This window comes from Cavia porcellus, unplaced genomic scaffold (assembly GCF_034190915.1).
Source record: "Cavia porcellus strain 051 isolate PalLab524CR breed Dunkin Hartley unplaced genomic scaffold, mCavPor4.1 scaffold_1, whole genome shotgun sequence".
Classification (NCBI taxonomy): domain Eukaryota; kingdom Metazoa; phylum Chordata; class Mammalia; order Rodentia; family Caviidae; genus Cavia; species Cavia porcellus.
In genome coordinates, this window is record NW_026947484.1 from 46,779,711 (window position 1) to 46,803,248 (window position 23,538).

General features: G+C 41.8%; 1 protein-coding gene across 4 annotated transcripts in view; it reads left to right on the forward strand.

The window, feature by feature from the left end:
- Gng2 (G protein subunit gamma 2) overlaps positions 1-23,538 on the forward strand; it is a 100,199-nt gene that overhangs the window by 6,355 nt on the left and 70,306 nt on the right. For 2 of the 4 annotated variants that reach the window (XM_003471825.5, XM_013154692.3), the window contains exon 2: positions 11,409-11,449. The exons of 1 other annotated variant lie outside the window; for it this stretch is intronic. The gene's annotated coding sequence lies outside the window, so the exon portion shown is untranslated. Of the gene's footprint in view, positions 1-7,409; positions 7,570-11,408; positions 11,450-23,538 lie in introns of those variants that run through there. One more of the 4 variants, XM_005004539.4, reaches the window with a different exon arrangement.

Below are 23,538 nucleotides of genomic sequence, written 5' to 3' on the forward strand. Positions count from 1 at the left end.
CCAAAGATCAAGGTGCCAGTGAGTTAGATGTTTGATGAGGACTGTTCCTCATAAGTGGCACCTCCCAAGTGTCTTTAGCCCTTCCAGCCTACCTAGCTCTCCGGGGTCTCTTTCACAAAGGGCTCCAATCCTATTTATGACCTAATCACAACCCCCAGAGGCCCCACCTTCTACTATAACCCCCCTGGGGATCAGATTCCAGCATATGACTTCCCGGGGACACAAATATCTAGACCATCACATTTTGCATTTTCTTTCCTTCTAGGTCGAATTAACATAGGCTTTCCTTCAAGAACAAATCCTTGCTGTTTTCTCCATCCCTTCCTCGCTTAGTTTCTAAGTGATTATGTTGACAATTCCTTTATCTCTCTGGGACATATGTGGTTTCTTCTCTTCATTGGTCCTTTCCTCTTTGTCTTAAACAAGCTTCATTTTTCCGTGCACCATGAATTAATTAAAAATGAAGGAAACAGACCTCCTGCTAACAATGCTTTTCCTTTTCTTTTTAAATTCCTAGTAATTCTTCAGTTTTCTTCCCACCTCTTTAAAGGGTCCCAACCTCTCCATCTCTTCCGGTGCCTGCTCCTTCAATGGCACTCTCCAAACTGGGTCATTGGGCCGACTCGTTTCGCCCTCCCAAGTCACATCCTTTCCCGTGATTTCAGTCCCAGCTGACTTTCCTCCTGACCTCTCACTGCTCTCTCAGCCTGCGCAGCGACAGGACCCCACCATCTTCCCACCGTCCAACCCACTAAAACATGAAGTCACACAGCCAGGATGGTGCCCACCAGTGCCCTTCTGACGCCTCAACCCCAGCTCCTCACAAGATTCCATGATGTCGAATGCCTCCTCTCGCCGTGCCTCAGTTTGACCGTTTTCCTCCCCAAGCTCCCCGAGCTGCAATAAATCACATAGCGCTTCGCCCTGCGATTGGAGATGCGTCCCAAGCTGCCTGCTGTTCCGCTGACAGCCAGTGCCTTAGCCCAGGCCTCCTGCTGTTGGCAGCCTCCAGCAGGTCCTGTTGGAAGGCTCAATTCTAGCGGCCCCCTCCTCTGGGAAGCCTTCCTGTGTTTTTCCTTCTTTCCCTGATTAGAAACAACCTTTGCCTTCTCTATGTCCCCTGGTCTTTCACCACATCTGGTCCATCAGAGTTTATAGACACAAAACAACCTTCGGCATTCCCCGCCTCTTTTTAACATGTGGCAAATGCTTTGCGGGCAGCAGCCCCCTCTGGCTCTATCTCGGTCGTCATCAACTCCATAGGAAACAGTGCAGTTTGCATATCATCATTCGTTTATTTAATCAGCTGCCTGAATGACTCCTCCTTCCCTGTAACTGGAAATGAACCCAGGCTCATCACATAGAGCTCTGTCTCCCCAGCCTTTTCTTTTCTATTCTCTTTGTTTTCTGTTTTGAGACAGGATCTCATTAAGTTGCCGAGTTGTTGAAGCTGGGCTCCAAGTTGTTATCTTCCTGCCTCAATTTCCCCAAGTTCCAAGATTATAGTCATGCACCACTATCCTTGGTTACTGACTCTTTTTTTGCAAAGCAGACCTAGCTCTGCAGGAGTCCACAAACTTCTGGGGAAAACAGACAAATACAGAAATAATCACAATTCAGTTGGTCTCTTTCTGTCCACAAGGCTTCAGTAAATATCTGCAATGAGCCACATGCCCGTCAAGATGCCAGGGAGATGGCAGAGAACAGAAGCTAATTCTTTGTTTTCTTGGAACTTACATTCTGGTTTTGACAGAGACTCTAGCTACACGAGAGAAATCATGAGGGGTACTTTAAAAATTATCTATGCCCCAGCCTCACCCTGGACTTATTTGTTCACAACCAGCTAGAATTGGAACCCTTTAACAGAAAAAAATTACAATATAAGAACGTAAGGGCCAGGATATAGCTCAACGGTGCAGTGCCTGCCTGTACAGGGTAAGCACGAGGTTGTGAGTTCGATTCCCAGGACAAAAGTAAAAAGAACATGTCAGGTAGTGACAATGCTCTGGTGGGTTAGAATAGAAACAGGTTGAATGGTAGCTAGACACTGTGGATAGCATGGCATAGAGGGGAAGTGGGGCTTCAGCTTTGTGAGTAACCCGACGGCTTCTCTGAAGGGGGGATATTTGACTCACTAACTTCTAACTGATGGTGAGGAGTCAGCCCCTAGTACAACATGATCTGGGCTGGTGGTGCCTGCCCGCAGGAGGAACACATGCACTGCTGAGGTAAGGATGAGGCAGAGTGCAGAGGAAATGTGACCTTCCGCACATACATGGAAGGATGGAAAAAATCAGTGACCAGTTAAGTAACAAGAACTATCACAGTACAGCACACTGCCTAGGACCTCCCTCGTCATATCCCCTTCATTTCGGACACACTTACCCATCTTTACCACCACTGTCTGAAGCAGTTCTGTAGGATCTCTTCTGTGAGTATCTTTACAAGGTGCAATCAACGATATAATGAACGTTGCTGGTATCAGCAGTGGAAAGGCAGGCTCATGCGGCATCATGGTACATGCTTATCCATCCAATTCACCAGACCTGTGACTTCTGGCTCCTCCTTAAAGTCAACATCACCATGAGAGGCAAACATTTTGAATCGGTTCAGGACACTGAAGTAGCCAGGTAGTGCAACTAAAGACACGAAAGAGGATGTCCAGAACTGCTTCGGAAAGTGGGAAGAACAATGGGAAAACTGTGTTCAAAGTGAGAAGAGTGTTTGGAGGAGATTAATGGCAATGTATCTTGTACCGTAAACATTTTTTAAATTAAATATTTATAACACCTTATAACATGTACAATAATTTAGAACATGTTTTCCTCTATAGAAAGTAGATTTTAAATTAAACTGGGTAGCTATTCTTCTGAGTACTTGGCATGGGTTAGATATTATATAAAATTGATTTACACAGTTTGGAAGACTATATATATATATATATATATATATATATATATAAAATTTCCTGTTGTACAGTCAGCTCTATGGGTCTTGTTTTCTGAATTAAATACCATTCTTATTGTTTAAAATAACCTTAGGAAAAAAGAAAAACCCAGAAAACAATAACTTGAGGTAATTGGCATTATGTCATACATGAATAGAGAAAAGAAAACAATAGTTTCCGTCCTTAATTCTGCTGTGGGAACCAGGGAAAACCTCACAGAGGACTCATTCAAGCCAGAGTGAAGACTTCACTCACATTTGAAGAGCTGCAGGTTTCCAGGGTAAAGTCGGAACCAGCATTTGGAGCATTCAGTTTGTGCTGAATCCTCCATATACGTTATGTTTCTGACCCATTTTTAAAACAATCATGTGAGGTGAGGACAATATTTTTCTACCAGGTTACTTTTGGCTCTGGATAAAAAGAAACACAAAGTGCCCTACCGATGTGGTTTAAACAAAAGAAATTTATCTTAAGGGAGGGCAGCTTCAGAGGTAATTATTTAGTAGTTGGACAGTGTTCTTAGCAACCTGAATTCTTTCCTTCTTCCCATTTAGCCCTCTCAGCAGATTTACTGTGTTAGGCTGGCTCCCTGGGCTGCGTGGAGATGACTACCGTTTCAGAAAAGGCGGATAGATTTCTGTACTACAGCCACAGTAAAGGGGCTTCATTCTTCTCATACAACTCTTTGGAAGGGACAGAACAGCTCGCTCTGGCATAATTCCCTCCCCACTCCCATGCCTCACCTGTCAGCAAGCAGGCCAATGAATGCCCTGTGCTTGGTCGTTTAAATTTCCTCCCGAGGCAGTGAATCACCCAGCTTCTGGGACAACCTGGTCCGCAGACCTCAGGAGCAAGGTCTGATTTCATTAACAAGAAAGGAGTTAGATGGCATTGAATAGGTAGCCAGAAGAGTTTGCCCCTGCTATATTCCTACTTTATAAATAAAGATATGAGGGCTGAAAAAGGCGAAATAACTTAGCAAGATCACACAGATTTGAATTGAATACTGCCCATGTAGCATTTCCATTTCCCTTGAAGAGAATCTCTCTCTCTCTTTCTCTCTCTCTCTCTTTCTTTTTGTTGGTGATGATCAAGGTAGGATGGAGAAAGAATTCAGGAGGAAAACACAGAAGGCTGAAGCGAGACAAAGAATAACCTTCTAACAGAATGTTCTAGAAGGAAATACATCAGCTCTCTATAAAAGCAGCAGGGGCAGCATTTAATTTAGACAGTCAGCCCTGCATTTCTGTATTGTGAAAGAATATATATAATTAAAGTTGAGTCTTCCTGACTGGTCATTTAAATCAATTGGATCTAAATAGAACCCACCTTGGGCTGAGTAATGAGCTCCTAGAGACCAAAGAGCCTGTGACTAAAGTCTGTCCGGCTTCCATGAAGACCTTGTTTTCTCTAGGGAGGCATCTGTTTTGTTGATTACAGCACCTGTAAGAGAGGGACGAATAATCTCTGGGATTTCTGATTATGCATTATTTAGATAATAGGTTTCCACTTTCCAGCTCCAGAGACCACGTATGCAGGGCCATTGGAGTTGCACTTTCTTCATTTTGCCTGCAGTATATTAGGCAGCAGTAGTAAAAAAGAGATTTCAGTAGAATTGCTGTCATGTCAGTGTTTTGACTGCTCATCTGGAAGGTGTATTTCTGTGCATTTTCACCATCGCAGACTAAGCATTAATGGTAGGAGTATTTTTCTGTAATAAATGACTGTGTGCCTCCTACTCTTACATTTGCATTTTTAAACAGCCAAGTAAAGTTAATTTCTAGGCTTTGCCAACAGAGCTCTGTTTAAGAAGGGTATTTATCTGATCTCTGTAGAACCAGGAAGAAAAAAATATGTGAAAAAAATTTAATCAAGAAAAAAGATTTCATTTTTATTTTAGATCTTTTTTTTTGAGAAACAAATTGATCCTTTGCTATTTTTTAAAACCTCTTGAATGCTGATGGTATTTGGGAATATGCCACATATGGCATTAAACCATTTCATTAAGAATTTTATCCTTTAAAAAAGTTGATATTAAACAGCTCTAAGGCATTTTAAATTAAAATAGGACAAATTTAAGGTTAAAATTCCTATGCAAAAAAGGAAAAAATCTAATCTTTTATTTTGTCGTAAAATAATCCTAAAATATAGTAGTGTAGGAAGATGATATTCTAAGGTATAATATACAGGAGAACAAAGTAGTTAAAGGATTGATTTGGCATCAGAATCTCTTGGACAAATGGCTTTAAGTTTCTGTGCCTGTTTCCTCATCTATAAAATGGGAAATAATAATCACGATACCTACTTCGCAAAACTGGAGAAAATTACAGATGTAAAATGTTTACTTAGAGTGCTGCTTGAATTATAGTCATTATCCAAGAAGTGTAGCTATTGTTCATATAATTGTTATTGTTACCACAAATCTGTAGTCGATTATCTTTCATTTTACCCAAGGAGTTTTTACCAATTTCTAGCAGAGGTGATTGTTACAGCCCGGAGTTAATCACAGGTTCTTGGATCTTAGAGTTGGGAGTCCAACAAGGAGAACTATTCCCTGGGACAGTCGGATGCTGATGCTCTGACTCAGTGAAGTTAGTCTCGGATTTGCACCATTTGTTCAGAAATCCACAGGCTTGGCCATTACTATTTCCACTTTTCCTTCCCCAACTCATAATAAGCTTGCATTTCCCTGTCTACTTCCATCAGGGGTGGTTCTGTGCCTTGTACTGGCCAGTGACACATGAGCAGCAGAGCTGGATGTCCTCCAGGAAGATGCTGGAAGAGTCCGGCGGCAGCCACCTCCTTGGCACCGGGCAGTGGTACCAGGACAGAGGTGGTGGCTGCCCTCATAAGCCAGGGTCTTAAATAAAGACCACACCAAAAAGGTCTCCGTTTTCTCTTTAAACTCCATAGCGGGGAAATGTATTATCAGTGACAGGGCGTAAGACAGGTAGCTCTGTCAATGATGAGAGTGATTTTATGTTATTTTACTTCATATTTGAAACTTGATTTTCATTAGTTCATGTGTGCAGTACGTCATGATTGCATGCCTGTGTGGCGATGGTCACATGTGCCACACTTCAATGTTTCATCCACCCCTCGCCTCCCGTCCCCCTCCACCTCTGGCTTCCTTCCCATTGCAAAAGACCTGTCTGCTATTTCCTCTTAGCTGTCTTTTATTTCGCTCTCTAATTTACTTATACTTTGGGTTTTTTACGTAAGAGAAACCATTTAACTTGTGTGTCTGATTTGATTTTAAATGACTGTGCGCACGCAATGTTGTATTATACGTTCATGCCAAGAAATTTAACTTCACTAGGTTTATGTAAATAATTCCCATTTAAGTTTCTTTCAAAATTAGGTTCACTCCCATTTCCCACAGAGGAAATCAACATGCTAGTATTGTCAACCCATCTTTTTTGTAGGCGTCAACGAGGTCAAACCTGAGTCCCACAGGCGTGACCATCTGTACTGACCGGCAATGGCTGAGGGCTCTGTCCAGAATGTGCCTCAAGGGGGAAGGGGCTCTCCCAGACAGGGTGATGCCCCGAGCTATCTCCCCGACCATGGTCCTCCCTCTGCTCCCTTGTAATGTTGCAATTATAAACAGGGCTGCGTATAAAGCCCCCAAAGATGTGTTGAATAAATACGTGGAAGTAGCTCACATTTCTTTCAACTGTCTGGACTTTTTCATGGTCAGGTTTTGAAAATAAATGACTATTTTGGTTACTGGTTTTAAAACAGCTTGGTATTTAAGATTTACATTGATTCTCTTTCGTTTTTGTTTTCATGTTGTCATACTGAGGATGGAACCCAGAGAAGGCAATGTCCTGAGCTCTTCTTAAATTTTTGTTTTTAGACAGGGTCTTGCTGTGTTGTCCACGCTGGTTTCAAAATTACAACCATCCTGCTTCGCCCTTCTGAGTTGCTGGGGTTATAGGAGCTGCCTGGCAGGCATGACCCTGTACTCCTGTTTAGGCTATTTTATTTTATACTTTTTACTTCAGATTTTATTTCACCTGATTAGTTCCTCTGAACCTCTAAAATCACATTATGAAATACCTTAATTATTTAAATTGGGAACAGATTAATTCTCTTCAGTGTACAAACTCAATTAATTTTATTACAAACCAAAGGTTTAGATTGATTAATCTTGGAGTGTTTAAGGAACCAAGTGGCTTTTTTTCTTTTTCTTTCTGGCTTTCCTTTTTTTCATCCTTAAGGTGAAGACATACTGGATTTGACTTGATAGTTTTCTGTCCATCACACCAGCTATACTAACAGGAACAAGAAATGTGCAAAGAAACTTTAGGTGCATTTTATAAGCCAGCCAGAAACCTGTGCGTCTGCGGCTTCTGGGGGAACAATCTGTGAGTCATTTTAAAAAACAAACACACTCATAATCACAGTGCGTGTTGTTGCCATGGTAATTAGGCCTGTTGAGTTGGCTTGCTTCTGTTTCCGGAGAGGGAAGAGGGAGAAAAACGGACAATTCAGAGCTTCTTTCTACGGCTAGCTCCGATTTGCCTGTTGCGGGGCAGAGTTCATGGCTTTCCTGGGAAGACGCTGACCGGCATCCTCAGAGGGGAGGCCAGGAGCACCAGCAGCTTGCCTCTGCCGCGGTATTGTTGGCCATTGCATTTCACAGGGGCGAGAAGGACCAGTGGGCATTCTCTTGGGAAGAAGGGGAGAAAATAGTTTCTTTATCCTGGTGCATTATTACCTGCAAGTTTCCCAGATCAGCCTGCCAAGCAGGAACATGGCTCTCATAATCCTTTAACAGGTGCCAAATGCCCTCAGCATTACTGCAGATTGAAGAGATCCTCGGTGTATTACCCTTGTGCAGTTAGAAGGCGGTTTGGAATTGGATCACTCACTGTTCCTGATCTGATTCACAGGTAGACCCAGCGTCTGTATTTCAAGGACTGGGTAGAACTCTTACCTTGGGCACCTGTCTTACAACACAGGCTCATGGGTCACCAAGGAGACAAGGGGAGTTATGGGATGCCTACTGAATCTGTCATTGTGCCAGGGAGAATAAAATCAGAGCACACCATTGGGTGGTGGCCTCACAGTGCTATTGGGCCAGGTAACTAATCAGAAAAATTAACCCAATGGCTCCATGTGAGGAGCAAAGGCCATTAATTTAAATGTAAGGGAACATAGAGAATTGTTTTTAAAACTGTTTCTAAATTCACTTGAAGTCTGGCTATCCTCATCAATGTATAATTATAATATATTGACTGAAGTCTTTTGCTTAGAGCATATTTCAAGTAGATTTTTAAAAACAAGCTTTATTTAGCATAGAGACAACTTTTTCTTTTAAAAATATTTTTTCAAAAGGCTTGAAATAAAGTAAGGTGTGATTAAAGGGCCTTATAATTATTTTCTTTTGGATTTTTTTGAGACAAGGTCTCACTATGCCTTTCAGGCTGGCCTTGAACTCACTACGTGGCCCAGTCTGGCCTCAATTTCCTGCTTCAGCCTTCTGAGGGCCAAGATTACACCCAGCTCGGTTTTATAAATTTTAGTTTGTGTGTGTGTGATATGTCTTGCTATGTGACATAAATACTTCCATAGATTTTTATTTTCATCCTCATATGTGGAAAGTAGGCATCTATTGCCAAACTTCATTTTGTGTTTAATTTTCTCATATTAGAAAAAAAACTTTATTTTTTTTCTTATCATAGAAGTCATTTATTGCAAATTTGTAAAATGCTGAAAATTGTAAAGAACATATAGGAATGGTCCCATTTGTTAACTTAGTTATTGGTTGACCCCGGTATACCAGAGGCCTGGTGTTACAGGGGCTAACAGAAGTTAGAAATTATTTCTCTGTAACAGAACTACCCACAGCTGGGTTGCCTGAGTGGCTATTTCTGCTCTACATGACCATGCAAGGACTCGGCCTTTTCCATTCATGGTTCTTGCTGCTTTCATGGTCTAAGGTGGCTTGCCACGAAGACCCCACTATCACCAGCTGGAGGGAAGACAGGTGGAAGGGGCGGGCCTTACCCTGAAGTTACATGTATCTCTTTAGCCTCTGTCCCACTGCTACTGCTGCATAGCCACACACCTAGCAGCCAGGGAGGCTGAAAAAAATAAGTAGCTACTTTTGGCATATACATGCATAGTTTTGACTTCTATTAAAGACATGAAAGTAAAGGAAATCAGATTTGGGGACATAGAAACAATTTCTGCCAATTCCATTGCCCTGTAAAACAGAGGAAATACATTGTTTACATTTTGATGTATTTCCTTCCTTTTTTTCTCTGAGAAATATATATCAGAAAGATATCATGTATAATGCATACTACAAAACACTGTTTGCACATAATATATGTCTGTATAAAATATGTTAAATTAGCATGCATATATGATACATTAGAAAAATGTATATTAAAATAGGAAACATCCAGTAGAAAATATACAGTAGAAAAATATCATGGACCCTTTATCTCTGGGAGATACATTGCATGACCCATAGTAGATGCCTGAAAACTGCAGATGGTACCAAACCATGAATATATTATGTCTTTTCCTATTTATTCATTCCATTCATTCATACCTATAGTGAAGTCTAGTTTATAAGCTAAGCACAGTAAGAGATAATACAGTAGGACAACTATATCAATATACTGTTATAAAATTCACGTGAATGCAGCTTTCTCTCAAAATATCTCGTAATACTGCCTTTCCCCTTCTTATGACAATAGATGATCCCGGGAGTGACATGGGATTAGGCACCATGAAGGATAACTTGAACACAAACTCTGTGAGATCTTCCAGTAGTGAATCTGATATCTGAGATGTCTACCAAGTGACCCTGAGGAGGTAGCATCTCTACATTCTGCACAAGGACATGATTTTGGTCCTGGACTGGACTGGGGAGAATGTGTGAGATTTCATCACATGACTTAGAGTAGGGTGCAATTTAAAATGCAAGGATCATTTACCCCTGGCATTTCCACTTTCATGTTTTCAGATCCTGTTTGATCACAAGGAACTGACGCCAAGCAAAGTACAGCCTCTGGAAAGAGGGACTACAGTATACATAATTTATACACAGTACTTGAAAATCAATCAAAGTCACACTAGTTATGACATACTATACTTGCCTATTTTTCACTTAATGGTACCATATGTGGTTTTTGTGTTTTCCTCATCATTTCAAAATTTTTTGTGTCTGTTGTTGGTTCTACCACGTGGAGTTTCTATTTAATTTAGGAGGCTGTATTCTGATAAGTAAGCTCTTTGCAACCCCGTTGCAGTCATTCTTTGTCTACTTGTTGTCATTGTTGTTGTCATGATTGTTGCTCATGTCAAGGAGTGGTGTCACTACAGTAATGGTCCGGAACATGCCTGAGATCTCTTGATAAGAAGTGCCAAACTTCTGTGCAGAGAGGCTGAGCCACTTGACACTGTAGGACACAATGGACACTAGCGCTGGCCTCTGTCACCCTTGCTCCGGCTCCTTTTGCAAGTCCCACTTAGCCCTTGTTATCCCCAGGGCTCATTCTCTGAAAATAGATTGTTTTTTGCCCTTGGCTTGTTTTCTTTCCCTTTGCTGTCATTAATCATGAGGTAATGGTTTTGTAAATAACTTAGGCCCCTGGAGAGTAGTCAGGGAATATGGTTCTTTGGGTCTGGCTTGCAACATACCTGCCAGCCTGGAGCAGTGTGAGATTTCCAGAGACACTGAGGTTCAGTGGGTTCCAGGACCCAGAGGGAATTTGGTTTCTACCCACAATCAGATGACTGTTGATCCTGTTTCAGAACAAAGTAAGAATGGTGAAGTGACCCCTGAGACTTTGAAGTGGTCACTTTTAAAGAAGAAGGAAGCTCCTCTATGTAGGAACTTTCTTATTCTCACATACGAGGCACCCTGGGTACAAGGCAGAGTTCAGGCAGCTGTTCAACATTCACAGTAGCGTTCACGGTTAGAGGTATGAATTCCTTTCCATCTCTAAACAGCCTGTAGGAGCCTTGCGTACTAAAGATACGTCTGCTAGCCAATGACGTGTCCTGATCTTCCGGATACACACAAGCTATATGTATTCCATCTCCATCCCTAACACCTGGACCAAGTGTTTTCCGCCTCTGCAGCTTTGATCCTGGAGGGACAGATCAGGTTAGGTCAGGAGGGAAGCTCGTGCTCCTTCTTCCCATGGCATGGGTGTATAATCTCTGTCACCTGGAACTCTGCTTCCCCTCAATTACCATGCAGCCTTTGTGAGTTCATATTTTCATGCAAGCTAGCAAATTTCACAAAGAAATGAACTCCTGTTTCACATGCAGTATCTGTTTCTGAAGAGAAAAGGAGTTAACAAAATGTGAACCCATAAGACCCCCCTGCCCTTAGAACTGTACCACTATTACCTCCAGCCTTCACTTGCTCTCATGTATTATGCTGTTTTTTGTTTTCCTAATACATATATTTTTTCCTGTGTTTTCTCAACAGCCAGATCTGCCAGTGAGCCTCAGGCTTTGGGAACTGAAGAGGTAAGGATTCTGAATATTTTCTTCTAAGATTGTCTTTAACCAGAACTTCAAGACAGGTCAAAAATATCTTCTTTGGTGCCAGGAATCAAACTCAGGACCTTGTATTTATGCAAGGTGCCAGGCAGGTGTTTATGCCACTGAGCCATAGCCCCAGCCCTAAAAATGTCTTAACTAGTTCTGTAGATGAAAGTATTTCAATATGTGATATTTTGTGGGTAAGAAACACAGAGTCTTTAAAAATGTTGATACGACTTTGGGACTTAAAGAAAAAAATTCTCTTTAAATAATTAAAATTGAATTTTCACCCAGATTTTGCAATTCTGGTATAAAAAATCCAAGCTGGAAAACTTTTAAAGCTGTTACTTTAACAAAACTAGGCTTATGGCACCCATCATGACTAATGGGTTGTGGGCATTGAGGACAAGAGTCTGGGCCAGATAGAAGCTCAGACCAGATTAGATCAAAGAAGATAGATCTGCTCTTGTGGATGGGTCCCAGACGTTACGAGCTTGCTTTCCTGACAATCACAACAGCAGTAACAACAACACAAACAATAGAAAGGTTGGCCTGTTGCTGGTGGGGTTGCTTCTGGAAGAAGCTTTTCCTGTCAAAGTAGCTAAAACTATCTGAATCTGGTTGTAGACACGAAAGATCATCGTGATCCTGAGACAGATTGGATATCTGCTCCAACCGGGACACATAGTTCCCACTTTTCAGTGATTTAAGTTCTCCACCTCCCTTTTACAATTTAACTTCATTAGGAAGAATTTCAAGATTATACCAAAGCAGCGCTAATAATATAATACAGTCTGGTACCCTCATCAGCCAGTTTCAACAATTAGCAACTCAGGTCCAGTGTTGTTTCACTTACATTCCTACTCACCTCTCTTCTTTTCTCAGGAATTTTACTGTGTGGCAGGCTAAATCTGATTGTTTGGTTTCTAATTTTTATCTACATGACAGTTTAATGGCTACAGAAAATGCTAATGAAAAGTAAAGCCTGTTTACAGCTGAAGCAGTTTACTTAATCAGTGTGTTGGAGATAGTAATTTATTCACTCGGTGAATATTTAGCCCTAAGTGGGCATCAGACCTGCCTTAGGATAAGAGGGTCTATTTTCTTTAACTTGTGTTGATGAGGTTCTGGAATCTGAACTCAGCATCTGCAGATAAGGTTACCCATTAGCAGCTCAATGACTAAAAAACAATGCACTCCACATCCAACTAATGGTTCAGTGTAAACATTAGAAGCCACAGTTTCAAAACGCTGCAATTTCTGAAAGCTGTTTTTGACATTGTTCATTTTTTAATGTACTGGCACTGTGCATTCGCCACCCGAAACAAGCCTTCTCCAAGCCCTCCCCACAGCTGTGGTGCTTTCTCTTGTATGGCGTTTGTGCAGGGATCTGCCTCCCTGGTAAGAAAAGCTGAGAGAGCAGGCATGGTTTCTGATTTGTTAACAACGTTGCCTCCAGCACGCAGGCAGCATGTCTGGCGCTTGTTATCTATTTAATAAAACTGTTGAATGAATGAATAAAATAATGAAGGGTCGGTGCTGGGAATCGGAAGATGGGAAGCACACAGGCCTGGCCCCAGAGCTGCTCAGCCGCATGTAGGAAAACATGGCCGGACACGAGACCCCTGTGGTAGGGGAGAGCCACCAGGGTGGGTACAGGAGGACAGGGCTATCCTGGAGGTCACGGGGCAGGCAGATGCCATGGGTGAAGCTGTGAGTGAGCCGTGGCATGGAGCAGCCTCAGCCAGAGGGGAAAGGAGAGCAGAGGCTCCATGAGGAAGAAAGCACGCGTGGAAGACAGAGCTCCCCCAGGGCCTGGTGCGGTCTGAGAGATTTAGAGCAGCTAGGATGTGGCCAGAAAGTAGAAGATTGAGGGGTGACTTGGGAAGTACACCGAGGGACACTCAAAAGGTTCCCCGGGTGCCATCCATATCCAAGAGGCCTGACTCTCTCTGCTGGGTGGGAGGCAGCCAGGGACATGGGATGGGGATTTTCTCTGAAAGGATAATTCCTTCTATAGCAGGGTGCTTGGAAAGAGAGTACGGGGGTGTGGGGTCTCCAAAGGGTGCACAGAATTTGGAAGGGCTGATGGATTGCTGGCTAATGTGACGAGTGGAGAAGAGGAAGACTTCTAGGATAATCCTCAGGTGTCTCTTTGGGAAGGTTGCATGGGGAGTGACAACTAGGCTCTAAACACAGGAAGAGAAGATGGGATTCAGATCCGAGTGACCTCATCTGCATGGCATGTCCCCTAGGCTGCTCTGCACTGGGCAGATGGTGGCTGCACGTTGCAATCTCCAGAATGCATCGAAAAGCAGAGATACACAGGCCCTCCCCAGACCTGCTGAGCCAGAATCTTTAGGGCAGAACCCTGGGCAGCTGTAGTTTTTAAACTTCCCCAGATGATTTTAAAATGTAGCCAGAGTTGAGAATCTGTGGTTTAGAGCTTATTATCAAAAACCCTTTTGTGTGTGTGTGTGTGTGTGTGTGTGTGCGCGCTTTTAACACCATACCTAACGTCCAATCCCCAACAATCACTTTATTTGGATATAAGAACAATATTGTTCAAGTAATGGCTGAGACATCCCTACATTCTACCCAAGTATTGCTAATAACAGGAGCTGCCTTATAAGCATCCGATGTTCTTTGATGTTTGTGTTGATTTCTTTCATGTTAATCAGTGGACTGAAATTTTTCAAATTGAGCCACACAGGGTTTTTCATTGGGAGTCGCTGAAATGGTGACGGGGTGATTTTTCACTATGGTCTTTGGAACTTCTTGTTGGCCGAAAGAAGGTGTCTTCCAGTCACTGTGACAGGCAGTGTGCCTTAGGGAGACATTGAAAACTACCAAGTCTTAGCACACCACTTTAAGAAGACTAGCCGGCATTTTCCACTCTCACTTAAAAGCATTTTTCCTTCATGCAAAATGACCTATTTCAGTGATGCTCAGTGGTTTGGGGTATAAGTGGTCTTGGTGCTTACCAAACTAAAGAGAGCAGCTAAACCAAGTGGACAAGTGAAAGGACACATTGTTTTGTGCTCCCAGGGATTCTGAGTATATTTGGTTAGCACTAAATCTATTTTTTTAAGTCTACATAGAGAAGTAAATCAAACACGAGGTAAGCAATGGTCAAATATTGAGGTCTAAAAAGGCAACAGAGGCATCATGTAAATTCTCCCGCAGCAATGATGGAAGGTAGATTAGCTGTCTCTTGCTTCTGTGTCACGTTACCTGCTTAGTGGCTTGAAGCCATACAGATGGACCGTTGTACGGCTGGGTTCTACAGGGACCTCCCTGGACTAAGCTGCCTTTTCAGAGGCTCCAGAGAGAATCCATTTCCTTGTCTTTTCTGGCTTCTGCGGGCCACCTCCCTCCATTCTCAAAGCCAGAACATTGCAATTCTGTGTGCTTTGTCCGTTGTCACATCTCCTTCTCACTGAGTTCAGCCAGAGGGGTTCTCTGGTTGTCAAGGATCCGTGTGATAAGGCTGGGCACACCTGGACAAACCCGACAATCTCCTCATCATAAAGTCCTTATTTTAATCACATCTTCAAAGTCCCTTTATCCAGATAAGGTTACACATTCACAGGTTCCGGGGACACAGAGGTGGACTTAGTTGGGTGCTGTGATTCTGCCTGCTACAAAGTAAAGCGATTAATTGTTCAGAAAGGTAGGAAGGCTTTAGGTAGCAGAGGGGGATCTTGTAACAGCCAATTATGCAGAATTGAGAAGGTTTTGAGTTCCCAAGTTAATGAAGCAAGTTCTTTTCTTGGCTGTGTAATTCCTGTTTTATAGGTCCAGGTACTGAGGCATTTTGGTTTTCTTGGAGTATTAGGCATTGGAGTAAATGGACAGGTTGAAGTCCAGGGGCCCTTTCTTGGCTGGACTTTCTGGTGCTATAGGTGAGCTGTGTGGAGAGTTTGCTGCTTTTGGCATTTCTCCAACTCTGGGGAGTTTGCCTACAGCACACAGGTTCCAAGAAATTTGAATAGGACCAAAGAAAACCGAGGCTCTCATTTTATGCTGTTAGGTCTGACTGTCATAATATGCGTTATTTATTAGGCTCTAAAATGTGGAAATTGGGAGTAAGATAATATAATATTTTAGAACCTCATGTAGCATTATTTATTATAGCCAGTTTCAAGCCATAGTTTAATTTTCTCCATATAGTAGATAGGTCATTTCTGCAAAGCAAGAAACCGTTTCTCGCCTGGTGAATAAAGTGGCCTACTGGGTTATTTATTGAAAACCATCTTTGGAGTGGAATGCGGCTGGAGACTTTCAGTGCAGATTTTCAGTTTTTTGACTGGTTTTGTTGCCACTCCCCTTTGTATCCATTTTAAGCTAGTCTAGTGACACAGTTCTGAAGTCCAAACAGAGGACAGCAAACTGTCCTGAGTGGTCCAAGACTGGAGTTTCCTGGGACATAGGACTTTCAGTACTAAAACCAGGAGAGTCCTAGGATATTAAGATTGAACTAATGAAGATAATCAACCGTAGTTTAGATTGAAAATGGCAGCAAATCCAACGCCTCTGACAAACTCTAGTCCTGCATACAATGGAGCCTTCATGTTCATGAATTCTCTATGGATTCAACCAACTGCAGATGAAAAATCTTTGGGGAAAAAAATTGCTTTTTCACTGAGCACCTGCCAACTTTTTTCCTTGTCCCTGTTCTCTAAACAAGGCTGTATAACAACTGTTTACATAGCGTGTGCCTTGTAGGAGATATGCTGGAGACAATTAGAGTGTGTGAAAAGATATGCAGTAGGCTTTATGTAAATACTGTGTCTTTAATTTAAGAGACCTGAGCAGCACAGATTTTGTGTCTTCCATGAATACTGAGAAATGACTGTACATGTTGGGCCAAACTATCTCTAAAAAAAAAAATCCTGAGATTTGGAGCTGAGACGAACCAGCAGTGTTTGTGAAATGACAGATGCTGATTAAGAGCTGAGTCCCTTCCGTTGTGTAGCGAAACCAACACACTTCTGATGATTGAAACTTTAATAACTCAGTTAATAACTGCTTAGGCCTCCCTGAATCTTTTTCAGCGCATCAGCATGGATGAAGCTATAAAATCCAGGTTTGCCGGAGCAGCACAGAGCTCGCGCTCTCTCTCTCTCTCTTTCTCTCTCTCTCTCTCTCTCTCACACACACACACACAGACACACACACACACACACAGACACACACACACACACACACGCTCACACGACAGCATGGATGGATTAGGAAGTGATCACTGTTAGGAAGACTCTCTTGTATGCCTAAGGAGAGAGGGCTAGAGTGGATAATGGCTTGGACTTGTATCTGGCTCTAAGAACTCCAGTAAAACAGTCATAATCTCAGTACTCTGAGGCAGGAAGTGGCAAGTTTGAGTCCAGCCTGGGCAATTTAGTGACTCAGCAAGACCCTGTCTCAATATCTAAAAGCAAAGCAAAACAAAACAAAACAAAACCACCCTTCCTGCCTCCTGACAGCCCCACGGTGGGCTTCTTACCCCCTGCTGCTGCCTTTAGTAAAGGCACTTGCTCAGCCTCTCTCTGCTTCCTTGGTGTCTTTCCCCATGTCATTGTCCTTTATCCATAGCAAAGCCAGGCTGGGAAACTATGGATGCTGAAGATCCTAGGGCCTCAACGCTTCCATTTCTGTGGCTTCTGTTTGGCCTTTTTATTCTCTAAATCATTGGGACTAAGCAAAGAAAACTGCTAATTGTACTTGAAAGAGCAATAAGTTGGCTTCCTCAGAACAGGCATTTGGTTTTTAGGAACTGAAAGTCTTTTTTTTTTTTTAATGTGTTTCATCGTTTTCTATCTTTCAGGCAGCCCTAGTTGGTAGATCTGAGGAATTCTTTCCGTTATCACCCCCATAAAAGATTCAGCACTATCAGCTATTGATAAGATCTAGATTTCTGATCATACATAATAAGTTCTAGACAGAATTGTGAATTACTTTGATACTGGATTTCTTCCTTGAGGACTTCCAAGCTGGCCATATTTCATTATGACGAGCCTTGGGACTGAGAGTGTAGCTCAGTGGTGATCATTTCCCTAGAATCCAAGAGACTAATCTCTATCACTGAAGAAGGAAGGAAGGAAGGCTTATTCAACTTTAAACTTCTACTGATTTTTGTGAATCAACAAATTCTACAAGAAATTAAATCAAATCCTTGTGCTGTAATTTAAACCCAGACTTACTTACTTACTTACTTACTCTTTCCCAAAGAGAAATTATAATGTAAGTGTAAATAATAGATCAAAAAGACTGCTTTCCTAGGTACTGGGTTTCCTGTTAGGGTGATGAGACTGGATAGAGGTGATATTTTCATAGTGTTGTGAATGTACTAAATGCCTTTGAACTGTGTGCTTTTAAATGGTTAATTTTATGTTATATGACTTTTAACTGAAAAAAAACAGGTTCATGACCGAACTTCAAAAGGGAGAGAATAAAGGTCCTTTTGTCTACATTCATATTCTGGAAGAAGTCTGTGTCTACTTGAATGCACTTATGTTGGATTTCTAGGCTTATTTTCTATTCTATTCCATTGCCAGAAGAAGGTATTTGGACGTGTAAGTATCTGCAAGGTAGAATTAAAGAAACTGTCAAGGAGATGAGAAGGGAACATCTTTGAGAGTTGAGACTAATTGTTTTTAAGATGTGTGGGTTTTGTTACTAGTTTATTGGCTGATCTATCCTTGGCAAAGTTGTTTACAATAAAAAGGGGTTTTGTAGTTCAACAATTTAAAACACTAGGCTTTCTTCTATGTATCATGGGATAGAAATTGTATATGTAGACTGGGAAGGTTTTAATAGCCTATAGCTGCATACTGTAATTGGAAACTATAAAATGGAAAGAATCCAGATGTGATAACTTTAATGAAATGTGATCAAAGTGACAAATTTCATATATAGAAATATCTTTTATTAAAATATCTCCTTAGATATCCCAGAGGCCATCACCTGACAAGGACTTATTTCGAGGGATGACGCACAGAGGTTCAAAAGCAATTCTTGGCTTAATTATGAAAGATTGGGGCTTTAACTTTCATCTAGATTTAGAAGCAACCTTTCTCTGGTTCTGTGTAACACCACGGCACTTAGCCTGTGCCTAGCACTCAAAGTTCATAGGCGTGGTGTCATTTTAAAAATGCTGCATATCTCTTTCAGCTTTGGCATATGCCTCTGTGAAACCTTTATTTTCCTAGAAAATATCACACAGCCCCTCAGCTACCCAATGCTGTGGTTCCTCAAAGCCCAGCATCCCTGATGGCCCCTGGGAAGTGTGCTCAGGGAAGTAGTCATGGGGACGTGGTCACGAGCACCATGTTTTGAAAGTTGGTTATTAAGATCAATTTCATTTTTCATGTGTGAATGTATAAGAGTTTAATTTCATATCCTCATCAGGTGGAAATGAGCATTCTCAGTATGATTCATGAAAAACTGCATGTTGATACAGAAGAAAATGAGGTTTTACTTGGTGATATTAATTTTACTTTACTAGTTATGTGGTAACTAGAAATATCTGGTTTGATCACTAATAAGAAATTTTTAGAAGCTCTACAGCCACCTGACCATACAGTATAGGGGCTCTTTTTTGTGATGAAAATGATTTTAATCTTTTATCAGTTTTTTTTTTAATTATGAAAAGTATATATGTGAACGAGTTTTAAAATCCAAGTAGGAAAGACAGGCATAAATAAAAATTGAAAGTTTTTTTTTCCCACCTCCAACTTCCAGCCTGACTCCCCAGGGGCTGCCACTGTTAATAGTTTCTTGTGTGTTCCAGAAATTCTCTGTCCCCTGTTAATCTGTATGGAAAAGGTGAGTACGTTAAGTACCACTGGACCATCTGTTTAGCAGCTTCTCTTCAGAGCTCCGCCTTGTACTTTTGAAACTTTTGTACTTTTGTACTTTTTTTGATGCTTATTTTTGAAAGGAGCCTTTTAAAACTGAAAGAGTGAAAATGTCAAAGCCAAAGTGATGCTAATGCCAAAGGCTGGCAGTGTGGAGAACTACCACTGAAAAATGCTAAAGTGTCATCTTAGCCCTGCGACATTTACATATGAAATGACAGCCCTGCGTGCAGTTGCTTTATGATTTTCAAGTCATCTGGAGTGCATTATCTCCCTGCACCCTTCCGATGACCCTGGAAGGCAGGAATTGTTTATTTTATAAAAGAGGAAGTTGTGGTTCTCAGAGGTTAAGGAACTTGCTCTTGGTCACACAGCTGACCAGTGACAGGATCAGGACTGGAAGCCAGGTTTTTTTCCCAGGCCGCATTAGTGCCTGCGGGGATGAAAGAAGCTTAGCAACAGCTTGGTGGCTTCTGTGGAGACCAATCGTGAAGGGGCTGGGGCTGGGCGCAGTCTCAGGATCTGGCCTGTGCCCACTGGGCAGGGTATTTAAGACGGCACAGCACCCAAGCAGGGTGGCTGCCTCTCTTCTGTTTCCCCAGTAGCTGTTCTGTTCCAGTTTTGTCTGTCTGTCTAGGCCACAGGGGTGGGGACTTGACCCAAGCTGAAGAAGCCGTAATCTTCATCCCCTCACTGCAAGGGTTGGCCCAGAGAGGGCGAGCATGAGATCAGCAGGGCCCTTGCAATTCTCCAGCGCATGCTTTGTCCAACACCGTTTTCCCCAGTGTCAAGGCAGCAGGAGTCACACGAGGCCATGTTCCAGTCTGCTGAGCAAATACAGTCCAGTGAACAGAAAATGAAGATGTGGTAGGGAAACAGGGAGAGGAAAGGTGGAAAAGAGAGAGAGAGGAGAGCATGCAGATAGACGAAGGGGCTGAAACATGTCACGTACCAGAAGGAGTTCATGATTCCAGTGACTACACTTCCATTTTGTACCTGCTAATTCAAGTTGTCACTAAAAGGATCTAGGCTGGTATCTCCAGGCCTTAGTTTCTCTATCTGTAAATAGGATTTGTAATGCGTGCCCTGACTATGTCTGAACTATTGTGGGCATCAGTTGAGATGAGAAATAGGAAAGCACTTTGTAAATTGTAAAATGTGACACTCCTGTAAGACAGTATTATTCATGGGTTCATTACACTGAGACAGGAAAAGCTGAAAGAATGAACTTTTGGAAGAGAATTTTATTTTCTCATTTGGAAAATAAGAAGAGATCTTTGTGAGAAACTTCTGGTTTTATGCAGAATTAAATGGAAGCTGCCAGCGTTCCCCAAATTTTCATTTTAGATCTGCTTTCAGTTACTCTGAAATTCTAATAGATACTTGTAATAAATATAAAGGTGTACTTTTCCTTCTGGCTTGGACTAACTCAATGTTGTCTCTTTTCTATCTCCTGTTCCTTCCCTCTGTATCAATCTTTGTCTCTCTCTGTGTGTGTTTCTCCCTCTCCCTCTGTCTCTGTCTCTCTCTTTCTCTCTCTCACACATACACACACATACGCGTGCATACAAAATACACCTCGAACAAATAAAGCATCATATTAATATTTCAACATTTTAATTTTTTATTCTTAAAAGAACTTAACAAATTCTCCCTTAGTAGCATTTTTGGTTTATTAGAGAAAAAAATCATTGAAAAAAAATAAAACTTCAAGGAGCTATTCTAGTTGTCTTCATCTGAGAATGATACAATTAGGGTGATTCTGGTAGGAGAAAAGTATTTGCCTAGGGATTAGTTGGATCAAGATTCAGCTTTTAAAAAAAGATACTATCTTTGATACAAGCTCTGAGTAGTCAAAACTACTTGAGATTATAACTTATTCATGACACGAGAAACGACACTTCACTTTTATAGCATTTTTCACTATCTATGATAATATCTCTCAATGAGGAAAAACAAATGGTACCTCTCAGAAATCTTGAATTTGCCATTTAGGCAGTTTTTATTCTAGCAAACATCCTTCTCCTTATATGTCATAGTTAAGATGAAAAAAGTGATTGAAAGCCTCAATCTAAGTAGAATAGTACATGCAAAAAGGTTGAAGGCTATGGATTTATAAGCATAAAGAAACAGAGTCTCTCAACCTGAAAATATTTTACATTTCTCACACTTTCACTCTGTGAATTGCAACCATGACTCTCACTGTTCCCCCGAGTGTCTGTGAGTCTGCCTCACCTTACACAATCACCAGGGCCTGCTGGTGCGCGTGTGAATCAGTGTGGCTTGACTTCCCCACTCCACACCTGACCCAGCAGCTGTTTGCCTTTGACTGCTATCAGCGCCATGCATGTTGGCATTTTCATATAAACTGAGGACCTAGAATAATAAGCTTTTACTTTGAATGAGGCGTTCTCTGGGTCCTCTGTTGGACAGTGTCAGTTGCATTGGTAACAATTGGCATCCTCCAGTTTGTTAATTTTAGGAGAGCATAATTAATAAAGAGAAGCTGTCCAAGGATATGGGCAGTAGGTGGGGGCTTGTGAGGAAGAGTGCATTTTCCCAGGCTCCTGCCACCTCTTTCCCTAAAGCAATGGGAGATGCAAGGACAGGGTCTCCTGCAGGGACCTGCGGCCTCTGAGGAAAGGAAACAGCCCCTAGGGACAGGGGTCCCGGGAAATGCACAGCTCTAATCGATTCTGCTCACTTCCTTCTCCCATCTGCTTCTGCTCCCCCCTGGCCAAACCCAACAGAAGGTGAAGAGCAAGGAAGGCTGCTACTCCAGCCGTGCAGTTTGGTCTCACAGGGCACAGGGTCTGGCGGAACAGGATGCAGAGTGGATTTGAACAGAAAACAGAAGATAGCCCAGTTAATCCTCATGGAAATCTTGCATGAACACAATGACAACACTGCTCCCTGCCCCTGAAAATATAACCATCTTACAAAAAACCCGTGTTAAGCAACCTTCCTATTTTCAGGAAGTTTACTCAATCAAGGCCACAGCCTATATTCAAACGGACCCAAACCATGTTGGCAAGTTACTGAACTCTCTACCTCAACTTTCCTACTGTGCAGAATAAGACTATTTTGACTTACTATAAACTTATATGCAAAACGAAGGAAGTGTAAGCTCAGCTGTTTGTGAAAGGTGATCAGGAGGAGGTACCCAGGCGGGACCATCCGCACACTCACCCCGCTCAGCAGTGAGATGAGAACCTCAATTTACAGTTCAAGTTTGCTGCCTAAAGTAGCTGCACTGTAGAGCAGTATTAGCCAGCGCGCATCCTTGGGCATCCCCGGATCCAAAGAACGACAGTTTTCCCAAAGAGAGGTGGTGCTGGCTAGTAGGGGAGGGACTAGTTTTGGTTTTAATCTCCTGTGAGTTATTTGTATTCCTTTGACCTGGAGACCAAGATTACTCGCCTTGATCTAATCTAGATTAAGCACTCTGATCCAGGGAAAATGAATAAGTCAACTAAATCAGGTAAATCCTCATAATTAGAGAGGTGTCTGTGGCCACATAAATTGATGGTTAACAGAAAAAGAAATGCAGAACGCCCCCCTGCTTTACCTGGGAAATGTTGTGATGGGAACAGGAAGACACAGTATGGTGCCAGGAATGGAGCATAGATTTGGGGGTAAAAGAAAAAGAGATCTCAGTTTAATTCTGTGACCATCTCGGCAAGCTGCGGAACTCTCTACTGTAATTTTCCAGAATAAGAATATTTTGATTTATTACAAAATTGTATGCAAAATAAAGGAAGTGTTTCCCATCCAGTATAATGCAGGTATTAGGAGGGGTATATATGCTCTTTTTAAACAACTTGAAGCATAAATGATAGACAAAATCCTGTGCATATTCAACATACATAATTTGATGCTTGGACTATACAATATGCTGTTTTTAAAAATACTGCTTTATTGAAGTATGATTAATATGTAATACATGATACATGACATTTTTAAGAGTATGATTTGTTGAACTTTTACTGGCTTTATATACCTGAGAAACCATTGCTACAATCAAGATAATGAAAACGTCCACTCCAGAAAGTTTCCTCTGGCCCCTTAACAAAATCTTCTCATTCCCATCCCATCATAACTGCTTTGAGATACATCTATGTTCTGTACATCAGCAGTTTATTCCTTTCATTAGAAGGTAGCATTCTATTATAGTTGAGTATGATTTTGACTATTAGTAGACATTACTCAATTATG